This window comes from Serinus canaria, chromosome 11, assembly GCF_022539315.1.
Source record: "Serinus canaria isolate serCan28SL12 chromosome 11, serCan2020, whole genome shotgun sequence".
NCBI lineage: Eukaryota > Metazoa > Chordata > Aves > Passeriformes > Fringillidae > Serinus > Serinus canaria.
The window spans coordinates 2,098,653-2,113,827 of NC_066325.1; the positions used below are offsets into that span (position 1 = coordinate 2,098,653).

Sequence of the window (15,175 nt, forward strand, 5' to 3'; positions counted from 1 at the left end):
ATCCATAGTTTGTATTGCTGTGGATAAAACCTAATCTATAAATACCTCATTGTGTAGTAAGGATGCTTGTCTAATGCTGTGGCTGGAGTTAATCTGAAAGTAGGGAAAAGAAATTGACAATGGACCGGTGTTGATGAATTGGAAGTAAAAAAGCAGGATATGTTTTTAGTGTTCAAAATTTGCAGGAAACTCCAAACTTCATGTTGTAAATAGAAATGCAGAAAATAAATGTGGCATCCCTGTGTTTATGCATTCTGGTGTTCCCTGAGAGGTTTTTACAGATACAAATGGTGGACTTACATAAAATATAGATATTGTAATTGCCTAACAGAATAGTTCTGAAAGCAGAGCAGAATCCTTACAGAGCTGTAGAAGGAAGGAGTCTTGGTGCAGTAGGAGCACAGCTCCCTCTTTTTTCCCATCTAGCTCTGTGGGGCACAGGAGTGGATGGAAATCCTCCTGCAGAAGCATTTGCTGCTTTGTTTGGTTGTGCTGCAGCCATTGGCACTTTCTGCTGCCATCAGTAGCTCAGGGGCACAGGACACACAGGTTCAGGTGTTTATCAGAGCCTGCCTAATGGGGAAAAATGTGGAAGAAGGGGCATTGTCATTAAACAGAGAATGTAATAAAGAACTGCAGTGGAAGTTGGAGCCTTAGATGTCGAGGTCCAGCAGCAGGGCTCTTCCCAACCTCTTCATTGTTCCCTGGGCTCTGTGACTTTGCTCCTTATCTTAAAGCAGATGCAAGGAGAAATTTTTTTCCTGAATGATAATTTCACTTACCTTCTCCAGAGCCATTGTGGAAGTTGTTGTTTCCATAATATTGATTATGAAGAGCGTGGGCATTGACTTCTGTCCAAAGTGAGCCTGCCTGAGCCATAAGTGCTGTGTGGTGGTTCCACTGGGGCTGGAGGGATTTGGAAGCAGTGAGTGTGTGGGAAGGTCTCAGTTGAGATCTGTGTTCAGCTAGAAGATTCCTGCTGTGGTTCTTGAGGGGGTGGATCTGCAGTGTCTTCCCAGCAGGCTCCCTGGCAGGGAAGCTGTGAGCTCAGCCAGGTGTGCCAGGAGTTTGTGGCAGGTGGCAGAGTCACAAGGCACAGTGGCTAATTCAGTGTTTACTAGATCATGTTGGTGTCCTTGTAGATCATACTTGCTAGTTTAAATGGAGTTGTTAAATTAATTTTTAAGCATTAGTTGTTGAGAATCAAAGAAAGCCATCAGGCACTAGGTGCTCAGTGTCCCTTTCACCCTGCTCCAGCATGGACAGCAGTGATAGCAGCACTGCTGCCAGCCACTGCTGCCTCACACTGCTCCAGTGCTCCAAGGCAAAGGCTGGTTTTTCAAAAAATAGTTCTCAGGTTTTCTTTCAGAAATTAAAAAAAAAATTGCCAAATTTTCAGTGAGCTTCAAAGCTTTTCATGTGCTCATTAGTATTTGAATGTTTCCTCTAAAGGATTGTGTGTTGGAAAGGTTGTTTTGACTTAGTTGAATGTGCATTGCATGCTTTATTGGAAATGAAGGCGCAGATCAGCATGCAGCTCCAGCCTGCATCAGGGACTGTGCTCCAGGAGCCCTTTCCCTATGAAGTAATGATTTTAAAATGGTGTCACGTATGGATTCGCTCTGGTACAACTTGGGTTTCATCCTTTATGACTAATGAGGAATATTCTTAGCATAACTAAAACCACCTATGCTGTGTTCCCACAAGTTTGTGAAAGATGGGAGTGGAAACAGGGCTGAAAAATTAAAGACTTTACTGCTGTCATTGATGAAGACTTTGATTTGCTTCAGTACCTTTCATAGTAAAGGCAGAGACTGTGGGAAAATTAACTTATATTTATATTGACAAGCAATATTATATTAGTTCTTTAAATGATGCATTTTATAACTCTGGTGTCCATAAAATGCTTAATTAATTCAGTATTTTGAAGTAGCTGGACAGTGCTGTTGTGATACTCTTTTTCCATTTGACTAACAGTATCCTTTTGAAAACATATTTTCACATATTTTCCTAGTAGCATGATAAATTTTTGTGGCTGTCATTCATTGACATGAGAATGTCAGTGAGGTTTTTTAAGATGCTTTGAGTCCTCATTTTGAGGTGTGGTAAAGAAGTTTTCAAATGTTGACCCTTTAGACTCAATGAAGTTACCATTCAGAATATGGGTTTATAACATCATGTTTTTGCTGAGGGATGAGGCAGTCCTGCCTTGTATTTCTTGATGTTGACAGTGTAATTTTATCTATTTTTTTTAAAGAAAGAAAGTAGTATTATCCTCCAGGAGTCACCTAGGAATGAATCTCATGGGCTGCTCCTGTCATTGATAACTTTTGTTTCATGGTACCCAGTGGTGGATAAATATGTTAATGAGGTGACTCTTGACTGCACAGTTTCTCTGTTGTTTTTCAGTCCATTCCAAGATCCAGCTCTGCTACCTTAAGAAGTTCTCACACTTGATTTTCTCTAGTCTGGTATGTGTTCTCTTATCTACTTCTATTCTTAATTGCTGGAGGCAGTCCTCCCACTTACACTGTTGGATTTGTGTGGAGCTGGTAAGAAATTCAAATGATGCCCTGCTGAGAATAGGATGGAAGCTGAAGGAGTGGGAGAGAGGAGTAGAACAAACTGATGGTATTTACTAGAACTGCCTGTGCAAAATGGTGTGAAACAACCCATACTGATTGTCAAGCACATTGATAAGGTATATATGTAAAAAAATTAACATATTGTGCCATAGCACCTGATGTCATGGTTCAAGGATCATTCCTCTTCCTTAATTTTGCTTCTGTGGTCTAGCTGTCCTGTAACTATTCATGTCTGAAATACAATTTGGAAAGTAATTTTGAGAAGTGCTGGTGGCAATTTCTTTGCTGTTAGCATCCTAGGCTGGCTAATTCTCTGATTAATCAAGGCATATCAGTATAGCTGGCCTTGTTGTGAAAAACCTGCTGCTATCTTGGTGTGTTATAAGTGTTTTGGGGTGTGGGTCCATGGGAGTTCCCTTTTCCCCCAGTGTCAGTGAGGGTGGTCCCTAAGGGGCAGGGAGCAGGTGGGGTGGGCACTGCCCAGCCAGCTCCCCTCACTCCTGGGGTGCTTCCTGGGGCTGGAATCCTCATTTTGGGGTAGGCAGAGTGCAAACCCAGCCCTGCTTGTACCTCTTGGCAGCTCCTGGCCATGTCAGGCTGCAACCTCCAGGCCTGGGATGTGTCCTGGAAACTTCTTGTTTTTCAGCACTTCAGAGACACAGGAACCTTTTTTCATTCCTCTGGGAGCTGTTCTGTATCAAAGTGCTTTTGTGGGAGAATTTGTTCATGGAAAAACATTTGCCTAAGCAACTGTAGAGATTGAGTAGAATTGGTAAAAATAGGAAAGAGGGTTATGGATAGTGGTCATTAATTAAAAGTGGAGATCTTGAGCACTGCCATTGTGGCCTGGATGGGTGTCTGGTCCAGTAGGGCACTTTTAATTGGCTTTGTTTAACAAAAGCTACAGAATCAATGGCAAACAAACAACACATTTTGTCATTGCAAAAACCCAAACAAGTTTAAGCAAAGTTCTCATAAATAGATGCTGTCAGATGAGATTTTGTAACAAACCCCTGTAATTTGTTAGACTTTAACCTAATGTCCGTAGATAGTCTCTCAAGTATGAATAATTGCTGGAAGTTAATGCTCTGCATTACAAACTGCCCTGAAGTGCAGATCTGTTGTATTTTAAGGTCTTTAGATAAACCTTCCAACAAATTAAGCTGTTTCTTTGCAGTGGAGTACTGACAGCAGTGTTTAATATCTTTACCAGAGAAAGCTTTAAACCTATATTGTATAAATACATTGTTTCTAATGCTCTTAAAAGCAATGTTAAATTGTCTTCAACAAGAAACATATGGCTATAAATTCTGACATACTCCATGCTCTGTCCTGACTGTCGGAAGCAGAGTGTGCGATGTGGAGGATATTTAATTTAAAAAATTGGGATAAGGGTCGTGAATTGTATGCTAGAAATAGAAAATAAGATTAGAGGTTATGTTTCAGGCATGGAGCTGTCTCTGGGGGGGGAACAGAACAAGGTTACTTCAAGGTTTGGAGCCTGGCTGGGGGATGGGAGAAGGGAGGAAATCCAGCAGTGGCTAAAAATGGTGCCTGGGGGAGTTTGTAGTAATACACACAATAGGAGTTGCCTGATGCTGAGCCTTGTGCATTGTAGCTTTCTCCTTGCTGGTGCCAGATTAGTCATGGGCAGTGCTTGGTACCAGAGGGGGGATCCTGGCAGCAGCACAGACCGCCCTGGTGCTGAAAAGGTCACTTTCTCTAAACCTGATACTGGGGAAATGTCTCTGGAAGGTGCCTGGCCAAATCCATGGTAGATGCATCAGCTGGTATTGAGACATTGAGACACTTAAATGTATTTGGCATCTTTGCAATGTCTCGTGGCTGGCAGAACTTTCCTGTGTCACTGTTAGGGCAGCAGAAAAGCCCTTTGTCAATACAAGCTGCTGGGAAGGAGAGTCAGCTTGGCTTGAGTCACCGAAATGTCATTTAATTGAAGCTTAGTCTTCCATGTTGCTAATAAATTTTAAGTATAATTGACACATCAGAAGATGCCACTTAATTTTTTAAGTGTTTCTGTCCTGTCTTAGTTTGTGGACAAAATCCAGCTCTTTAAGGAGGATGGAGAGGTGCCCTAGCATGTATTTGGTTGGGTGTGGGCTTGGGATCTTCCACTTGGGTGTGTGCCACTGTTGGAACCTGGTGCTTCAGGGGGAGCACACCTGAGGTTTCAGAAAGATTTAACAAATAATCAAAGTTTAAGTCTCCAGGTTTGCCTCTGGAGGTTGTATTTCTACTGCATAGATCAATCCCATTGTGTTAATTTGTTTTATGGATTAAAACGTTCCATTTGTTTTTCTTTCAAAATGCATTATACCAGCATAAATATCCCATTGTATCCTCTGCTGCACAAAAGAGTTCTTGCACAACCCAGTGCAGAAATATTTGGCACATAACCTGGTGACAAATCATGCCCATGATTGAGGGCTTAGTTGTTTATATAAAACTCTCAGTACTTTTAAATTCAGGACATGGTAAAGTGGTGTGACTGTGTTTTATATGTTGTAGATTAGGATTGATAATTATTGAACTGCTGATGACTTTATTGGGAAATATTTGAGAGTTCTTTGGTGAATAACTTTCAACCTAAGAACGAGGCAGGTTTTTTTAAGGGTAGAAATCCCATTCCATCAGTATTTCTGTGCACATCAGTGGGACTGCTGTGTGCCTTTCCCTGCTGTATAGTTACTGCAGAGCTCAGGGCTGGGAGGGAGGGGAGTGCCAGCAGAATTCTGTGTATGCATTCGTTAGCAAACAGCTCTTGGGGGAAGTTATTTATACTCCTTGGTAGCATCTACACCAGATTTATTTTCCAAACGTGTAAATTTATTTGTATTGTAAGAACTTAACTTTGTTTTTAAGAATGTTAACTCTGTTTTGAAGGAAGCAGCAAAACAATTGTTAAAATATTAAAATGCTTGCTTTTCTTAATAAGAGGAAAATAACTTTATTCAAGCTAGTCTTCATAGGAAAAGCATATAAAATGTAAACCCCAGGTAACAATTGCTTTTGAAGAGAGAAATTTCTTGCAGCTTTCTCTGTAAGGAGTGGATGGAGGAGACCCAGGGCTGCTGCAGAGTTCCTCAGCTTGCAGCTTTTGGATGTTGACCTGTGGCTTATTTTGGCATTTACGTTGTGTGGATGAAAGGCAACAAATGATTGTGTGGACTGAAATAGCAGGTGGGATTACTGGAGCAGCTAATGGAGGGCCCTGGAATCTGGATTTCAGAGTTGGGAGCTGCTGCTGCTGTGGCCTTGGCTGGGGCAGGGCACAGGATCCCTCTGTGCCCAGGGCTTGTGCCTGAACCAGCTGCTAACAGCACTTGCAGGAGGCTGAGTAGCTCTCAGGGGAAGGATTTTCTCAGTTGTGTGCTGTGTAAAGCAGGCAAAACAGTGAGATAAGCACTTAGCTCTGGGTGGTCTCAAAGGGGGAAATGTTGCAGGTGGCAAGTTTGGGCTCTGTCTTTTCCTATGAATTTGTAGAGATTTATAAACTGGGAGGGTGCTATATTTGATCTTATAACTAATCCTATTTTGGCCCCAGCTATGCAGGATGAGTTAGGGCTATTTTAAAAATTCCATCTATATTTAATTAAGCTTTAAAAATTCTGGCCTTAATGAGGAGGTGAATTCTGTGCCCAGAACACACAAGCAGCTTTTTTGATCAGAAAAAATGAGGAAAGGTTATGAAGTGTGCATGCTACTGCTCCTACTTTGCTAATCTTTACGATCTCAAATTACTTTGTCACCACTGTTCCTTCATCAGCTACAGAGATTAGTTCAGCATGTGATAATATATTACAAACCCTAGATTTGTTAGAAATAAAGCATTTTGACAGTACCAAAAGTCTCCTGTTACAGAAGTCCAGTTCAAGAATGATTTCTAGAATTAAAGTGAAAACTACTCAGCTACTACTATTTATGGAACTGCTATTTACAGTAGTATTATGCTTTTATAGTATTGTGTACACACTAATGTTTGGTTTTGTTATGGGGAGGGAGACTGTAATTCACACTGGATTGCTCTGGTTTATTCATATCCTGTGACAGTGAATCAGATACTGCTGTCTATATACAGACTGAATTGCCAGCCAGCTTTGGGCCCAAATATGGTAAACATAATTATGTTCATTTGCTGTAAAAATACATTCTCCTTAGTTTAACATTTTCATGATTACAGTTTTCTGGTAATTCCATAATTTTCAGCATGAGAGGGATATGAAAGGCGTAATCATCATGTCTCTCTCTTCAGTGTGGAATATAGTTTGTTTTCCTGGGCAAAACTCCAGCTGTTCAGTGATGAATTTACTGTTGCTCAAATGCAGTGAGCCCATGAAGCATTTGGAAAGGCTGTTCCTGAGACAGGAGCTGTGCTCTGGAGACAGAATCTCTGTGTGCACAGACAGCAAAACCCTGTGGCTGCAACTGTCCCGTGGCACTGAGGGGATGTGCTGGGGTCAGTTTTTCTGGTATGGACTCCTGTTCCTTATTTTTGGAAATGAAATTAATATCATTTCAGAATACTTAATACTTCCCAAGTAGGAGTCTTTTAATGAATGAGTTGGGAGAGCATTAAGATAAAGCTCCTAGTCTGTACTGAAGGGAATAAATGTTGGTAAATATTGGATTAGGTTTTAATTTCAGTCACAAAGGAGTGTTTATAGTAATAGTTATTAAATGAAAAAGAGGATGGTTTCCTCAAGCTAGATAGTACATGCTGGTATGCCACTTCATTTATACAAGGGGGTTAGGATCAGTGCATTTAATCTAGCTAAGAAAGTGCATTTGTAGGGTTTTTTCATTGCTTTGATGCAGTCTGGTATCGAGAATGTTGTAGATGAATTCTGTGGCAAGTGTTGAGAATTCAGGAGCAGCATAGTAATTTGGGTAAGGAAAGATTGTTGGTGTTGAGTTACTCCAAATGTTTTGAAAGCTTTCATCATCCTTGCTGCAAACAGGCAAAAAAAAAATCACATACAGGCTTTACAGGATCTGCTGTGCATAATCTGTCTCATGTTTCTAGTACTCAGAACTTCTTTCTTCATAGAAGGGCTTTAAATGTGTGGATGATCTGTAATTTTCTCTGCCTTGAAATACTACTTCTATCTAAAAAAAATACCAACTTTTATCTGAGTTTGGCTTTTTTAAAGTTGTGTAGCATCACAAACTCTTTAAACAGTTTGGCTTAGGGATGTTTATTTCAGGGGGAAAATTCAGATGTGTGTGTGCTGGGAAGTGCAAGTCCTGGGGCATTTCTGAAATGTGGGATCTGTGTTTGCAGGAGCAGCAGAAGGGCTGCAAGTCTGAGAGGGAACAGCTGAGCTGGGATGAGGAAATGTTTCTGTTTGCAGAGGAGTTGTAAACAGTGTGTCCTTGTGGCACTTCTGTCGCTGGGACTGTTCACTGCCTTCAGTGCCTCTGGGGCTGGAGAGAGTGACAAAGTAAAAGTGGCTGATTCAGACTCCAGAATGGATCCACCTCAACACATTTTATATATATATTTTAATATATATATATATATATATATATAATTTATATATATATATATATATATATATATAATGTGTTAGAGCATGCAGTATGTCATGGCTGGGTAGTGTAGTATTGACCTGGGTCCTTATTCTCACTTGTCTTTTCAAGTCTTGTTTAAGGTGTGATTTATTCAGGACAATGCAAGCTTCCTCAGAAGAACCTAACTGTTGAAGGAAGATGTGTTGAAGATTGTCTTCCATATATTTCTCTGTGTGCTTGGTCAAAGAGTGGGAATTTTTCCCATTTTTCTGGGTGTAGAAGCTTTTTCTGCAGGGTTTGAGTCCATGGACAAATCCTTTTAAGCTGATGAGAATGAAGCTCTGCCTGGAGCCTTCTGCCTGGTTTCTTGGTCTGCACTGACTCAGCAGTAACTAAGCTCTTCAAAGTGATCTCCTAAACCTCTTCAACAAATTTGAGTAGAAATTTCTAGCATGGGTCTTAAAATGTGTATTGAAAACATCTCTTCCCAGTTACTGAAAATTAAATAGGACATTTGCTTGTGCTGGAAGGCTGCAGTGGATGGTGTAACAGGGAGTTTAACTCTTTCCTGACTGTGTGGGAGACACCACTAGCTGGACCTGGAACTAAACATGTGTCCAAGTTCATTACTGAAGGGAGCCCAGAGGTTTAAGATGTCTGCTGTAACCTGATGAAAATGTAGGCTGGTTTAGTGTTGGACATTTTTTTTTTTACTGTTTTTTATTGTATTGTGTTCACCCCCCATGTGAAAGCTGGTTTTCTGCATGAACTTGGAAAATGGTGATTTTTGGAGTTTTCAGTACACAACTGAGAAACAATTAAACTTGGTTTTTTTAATGCTTGTTTTTCCAGTGAAGTTTTAAAAAGAAAACATCATCCTAGACTCTGTGTTTACATTTATATTTTTGAATGCAGTAATCAGGAGTGACAGGGTGAAGAAGAATTGTGGGTGGCTTTGGCTTAGAAGGACTTCAAGTGTGGATGTGATGTGCTGGGTGGGGGTGCAAAGACAGACTTGGGAATTGTCTCAGGTGGCCAAAACTGGACCAATGTGCACAAGCCTGACCAAGTAATATTCCTGTCCACAAATTATAATTGAATATTTCTCTAGCTCAACCTTTCCTTCCTGACTTCCCTTCAGCAGGAAATGAATCTGTGGCCTAAAAAGGTCATTTACAGGAACACGTTAATTTAATCTCAGGATTTTCTAGAAATCGTCAGCCGACTGTCCCTGGGTTGAAACCCTTCCTGCAGTTTTTGCCTGTGGTTGGAAGGGAAGTTTATTGTCCATGTGCACAGGTGTCTCCTCCTGAGCAGTCCTGGAAAACCAAGAATCCTGTAGGTGAGTTGTTCTGGGAGGCAGAGCTAGGCCTTTTCTACAGAAATTTGTGCTGCTTATGCTGGTTCTCAGTCTGGTCCCACAAAGTTTTCCCTCATCCTAGCACATTTTCCAGCTCTGCTGGGGGAGTGTGGTGGTGAGTGCACCCTTTTGGGAGATGGGAGATGGAGCCTGGAGTCTCCCCTGGCTGACAGTCACGTGTGGAATTTCTCTTGCTGTGTGCAAGGGCTTTGTTAGGCTGTCTCCCAAAAGAATGGGCATTGTTTTCTTTCTGTTTTCAAAGGGGAGCTGGTCCTGCTTTCAGAATAGGTAACATAAGCACCTATTGCCAAGGGAGGGTTGAAGCACTGATCCTGATCTGACACAGGCATCTATTTTTGACATTGACTGAGGCACACAAGGCTGAAAGAAGCTCTGATTGAACACATTCCTTTCACCAGCTTTTCCTTTTGCTGTCATGTCTTACTGCTGAGAGTGGAGTTAGTGCTATTTCAAGTGTTCGGTGTTTTACTTCAAACAAAGTGCAGGAAGTCTCCTGATGGACTCTGCCTTGGAAAAATCCAGTTCACTGGGCTGGCAAGTCTGAATCTGACTGAGGGACACCTACATTGCATGTGTGTCTTTTGGGGAGTGTAGTCACACAGGTTTATAGGGTTTTTGTCTGAAGGAAGTGAGGTGGTGTAGTGCTGAGCTGGCAGGACCCTCAGTACTTACCTAACTCCCCAAATTTGATGTTCTTCAGCCTTTTCCAGTTCCCTCTATTTCTGAGTGGTTTTCATGACAGAATTGTTGGTTATTTGGATTTTTTGGGCAGAGCACAGACATTTTTTTGTCTTTGCTTGTTGTTTTGGGCACCTAACAGAAATGCACCCTGACAGGATTGTTCAGTACAGAAGACAGAAATAAGCACAAATAATTTACTGTCATTGCTTTAAGGAGTGTCATTTTGAAGGGAAGAAAACTCCAGACAAAAGCATAATAAATTAGTTCAGAGACTGTCTATAAATACTAGGTAGATATATCATCAGTGAAATTGGTCTTTTGAGCTAATAGAAGCAGGTTGTTGGTTTAACAGATCTCAGTGCTTTGGTTGGTAATTGCTTCGCTGCCAAGTTCCAAATTAATGAAAACAGTCTGGAAATTGGAGGTGCTCAGTTTGATTTTAGTTGAACTGTGCTGACTGCACAGGCCCTGTGGGGCTCCCTGGGAGCTCTGGTCCCACCTGGGGCAGGGAGGGCACGGGGACACTGCCAGGGTGGCTGCTGGCACCCCTCTGCCCCCAGGGAGCTGGGAGGGTGGGCTCAGGTGAGCTGGGACACCCTGGGAATGGGAATGGGACACCCTGGGAATGGGACACCCTGGGAGAAGGATGTGTCTAACAGGAGCTTCATGGATTCACTAAAGATTCGCTTGACTACTTTTTTGTTTTGGTTTGTTTTTTTTCCTCCAACTGTTCTGGGCAAGCAGCCAAAAAGGAATCCCAATGAGCAATTCATGAACTAACAAGAGCTAAAATGACTTTGGTATAATGGTGTATTTCTGACTTTCCTCCATTCGCCTCTAATAGGAGATTTTTACAACTTGGGTGACAAAAAACCACAAACTAAAAAGCCCATCCAGGAGGTGCCTGGGTCTCCTGGGGGCTGCAGCCCACCCCATTAGGAAGCCTTGGAAGGCAGTGCTGGTTTTCCATCCTGGATCTGTAGCTCCAGCCCAGAAGCAGTTGGGGTTGGGTGAGGAGAGTCCTCTCTCCCTGCTGTCATTCCTGGGCTGCTGGGGCTCTTGTCCTGTGCCTGCATCCTGCCAGCTGTGGGAGTGAGTCTGGAAAAGCCCTGAGCCTCCTTTGCCCTGCTGGTGAAGATAATCAATACTTGTCAACCCCTATAAAAGCATTTGCATGCTTTAAGTATTTATGATGTGTTGGTAAGAAATTCCAGGTGCAGAATAACTTGGTTGCTGTCAGAGGTGGATGCATATTTTCTGCCAGCCAGCATTACTTGAAGGTGGCTCTTCTTGTTTCAGCTCTTGTATTATTCTGAAAAGTTTTGTGTTCACAACAGTGTTTGAAAATGAAAACAAATTTTAAAAGCCCACATACATTTCATTTAATGTGTTTGCCCTTCATGGTTGGATTGAATGTATTAAACAGGTGCCATTCCTGTGGCAATTTTAATAATAATAGATTTGGTGTATTGATCAGAGTAGTGGAGAAGTTGCAGTCAAAGTCAGAATTTAATTTATCAGGTTGAGACTTGTTGCTGAAATTAGAACTGTGTTTTATATTGAATCCCTGGTCTGGGATTCAATTCCAGACCAATTCCAACTTCTAGTAATTTCAAATTCCAATTTCTAGTATTTTTGAATAGATATGTTTTGTAGATGTAATCCATCTTCAGTTTGAGAGAGTGTAAAATCAATCAACTCCCAGTTAAAAATGTGATGTCTGTCTTAAAATACCTCCTGAGAAGTAGTTGGGGATGCCTGACTGGTTTTTTAACCTGATCATTTGTGAAAGGTTATCATCCTGAAAGGTTCACTTGGAGTAGTTTCCACCATGTGTCCTAGTCCCCTTTTGTTGTTGCCTGCGCCCAGTGACCCGTGCAGCAGGAGGAGCAGGAAGGTTCCAGGTGCCCCTCCCCAGCCCTGCTGTTCCCTGGGCATGCAGGCTGCCTGGGGCTCACCTGGGCACAGGTGCTGCCCTCTGCCAGGGCCCACCTGGGCCTCCCTCCCACTTCTCCTGGCTCAGTGATGCCTGTGCTTTCAAACCACGCTGCTGCTGTGAAGCCTGCACAGCCAGAGCTCTGTGCTGCCTTCTGGAGCCCTGGCTGCCCCCCTGGGCCCCCTGGGCCTCCCTGTGCCCCATGTCCTTCCCAGCTGTGCTTTCCCCAGCAGGCTCTTTGCAGCTGGATGCCCCCACACAAAGTGATGTCGCCTGGTCCCTCTTCCAGCCCTGAGCCAGCTGTGCTGGGCACAGAGGGACACTGAGCAGTCCCAGGATGTGCTTACCGGTTTCCCTTGCCCTCCTGCTCCCAGTGTGCTGTGCAGGTGTTGAGGACCATTTGGAATATCTTTGGTTTAAGGTATTCCCACTGGACCTGGGGTGGCCTGGCCAGGTGATGGATGGGATGTGCCCGTTAGAGGCAGGAACCTGTGAAGGTGGGATGCCACCCTTTCTGTGGAGTGACTTTTGGATTTGCACCACATTTGTATCTCTAAATGTCAGAGAGACTTCTGTGTGTTTTTGACAGGAGGCCCTTGGCTCTGGCAGCTTCCTGGCCTTTTGGCCTCACCGTGGGTTTGTTTGTTCAGGCTTTTCCTGGGTAAGCAATCTGGCTGCTCTGGCTTGTCTCTTTTGGAGTTAGCTTTTTTTGAACTTTAATTGGATTTAGTTTGTTTTATATAAATGGTGGGTGCGATGTTGAGTTCATCCTGAAATTTGGAATCTGTGTCTCATCTAAAACCAGCATGAAATAGCATGAAGAGTTACAGTCAAAAAGCTGGCTCAGGTGTTTTGGGCTATCTTACTCTTCAGTGTTTTATTGCACATTCTCTGGAAGGACAACAGAATCCATAAAGAATATCAACTGAAGGCAGACTTTTGCCAGTTTTTAAAGCTGAGGTCAGAACCTTTTTTAAAGGTTCCTCTGCTCAGTTTCTTGTGTTGATTCAAGGAAAAAGTTGTCTTCTCTTCTAGCAGAGTAATCCCAAGCAGGACAGATGGGGGATTGGACTCCTCATGCTGGTCCAAAACAAACTGGGGGGTACCAAATTCCACTTGTCTGGAAGTCTTCCCTCTCTTGTGACTGGTGCTTAGGAAAATGCTTAGGAAAAAGCATTTTTCTGGGAAGTACCTAAGCAAAAATATTTGGATACCACATTAAAAAAAATTAGTGAACAGATATGCATTTGTACTCATTTTCCTGCAATTTCTGTTTCCTCTATGCAAATGGGGCCATTTTTAGAGGAGCTTGTGCAGCTGATTCTCTGGAAGTTCAAGCAGTCCAAACTGGTAGCAGTTCCTTAACTTTGGCATTAACTCCTTGAAGTGAGAATGCAAACAGCAGGTTGGGCTTTTCCAGTAGTGTTTTGCCAAGCAGGGTAGAGTTCAGTGTGCAGCTGGGTTTATATTAGATATTAGTTCTATGGCAGTCTTTAATAGTACCTGAACAGCACTGTTTTGGTTTTGATGCCATAAAAGAAGGACTAAAATGCCTTTTTATGTGGTATGGTAACTTTCTTGGTAGTTCTTTCACTTGGTTTCTGTGAATATTTCTGTTTTTCACAAAAATGAAGGATAAGTTTAAGGTTATATTTTGGGTGATAACATGCTGTTCCTGTATCACTAGAAGGAGACCCTTGGTTGCTTTTCCCCCCTAAGGTGGCAAGAGGTGGATTGGCCTGAAGTGCCTGCAGGTCAGTGTGGAGCCCTCACATTCAGTGCACACACCAAAAGCAGTGGGGAAGGGAAGGGAGAGCGTGGGAACCTTCTGTGCTTCCCTTTTTCAGGAAAAGATGCAAAAGGAGGAATGTTTACTTTGTATGTAGCATGTCAGAGAGCTCATTATAGAGTTTCAGACATAGTATTCAGACACATGTCTGGTGTTCGGGCGTGCAGCTTTCCTCTCTCTGAGTAAATATCAGCTGAATATACAAGCTGTCCCCTTTCAGCTTCTGTGCAGGATTATTACAAGGGAATTTTGAAGCTGAAGAATTGAGTAAGTACCTGCAAGTTTGACTACAAAATTGTCTAGAAGTAAACACAGTGATTTGTCATTTTTGTTTATAGCTGTAGAAAATATGGAGCCACCATTATTTTCCTATTCACTGCATTTATGTTCTCTTAGGATGCAGCAGGTTTATGTAATGGCTGAATATCTGAGCATTCCAGATGAGTTCAGTGTGTTTGATCCTGATGGCTCTGTGTGTAATCACAAGCACTGAGCTGAGGTGCATCTCTGATAATCTCTTCTAAATCAGTACCCTAGAGCTTGAAAACCCTTCCTTCTTCATTTTTTTCTTTCATGGTCATTTCTTAAGTTCCTCTGCAATGAGAAATTTCATGTCTACATAGGAAAAACAATCACTAATTTACTTATATGTTGCATTTAAATGAACCAACTCTCTTATTCCATCTACATCTATGTGCAATCAATTTAATTGTGCTCTCCACTGTAAGGCACCATAACTTGTAAAACAAGGAGAAAATTGCTTTCAGCTGTGCATGTGACCTCAAGACTTCCTAGAAAATTAGGATTTTAATGAGTGTCTTGCATTTTGACACATTCAGTGAGAATAGTGGGAGAAGTAGTTAGGGAGGTAAGTAGTCAGCTTGGAGTACTTCAAGGTTGCTGAAATTCGTATGGGAGTTTCTTTGAGTTTTGGGTTTTAAAAAGTGCCAATATGAAGGAAAATTTGCTCTAGATGTCTGAAGCAGAACCATCTGCAGCAATGATTTCCTGAAAAGCTTGTGTCCTGTTTTAGTGAGGGTGAGACTACCCAGCTCTGGATGTTTTCTTCTTTATCTTCTTCTTTATCTGTGGGATGCTTATATCCTACATATGTGCAAAAATGGAAATGAATGAATTAGTATTATGTATGTTCAGACAGATGGAAATAAGAAATCTTGACTGAAAATAAAATCTTTCTTCCCCAACCATTCTGACAATATTACTACAGATTTCATTGCTCAAATATAATAGCTGAAGGAACATTTGGTTGT

The 15,175-nt window shown here is 42.0% G+C and overlaps 1 protein-coding gene across 3 annotated transcripts in view; it reads left to right on the forward strand.

The window, feature by feature from the left end:
* The window catches only part of GARRE1 (granule associated Rac and RHOG effector 1), a 58,087-nt gene that overhangs the window by 11,507 nt on the left and 31,405 nt on the right, over nt 1–15,175 (forward strand). The gene's annotated exons all lie outside the window — the stretch shown is intronic.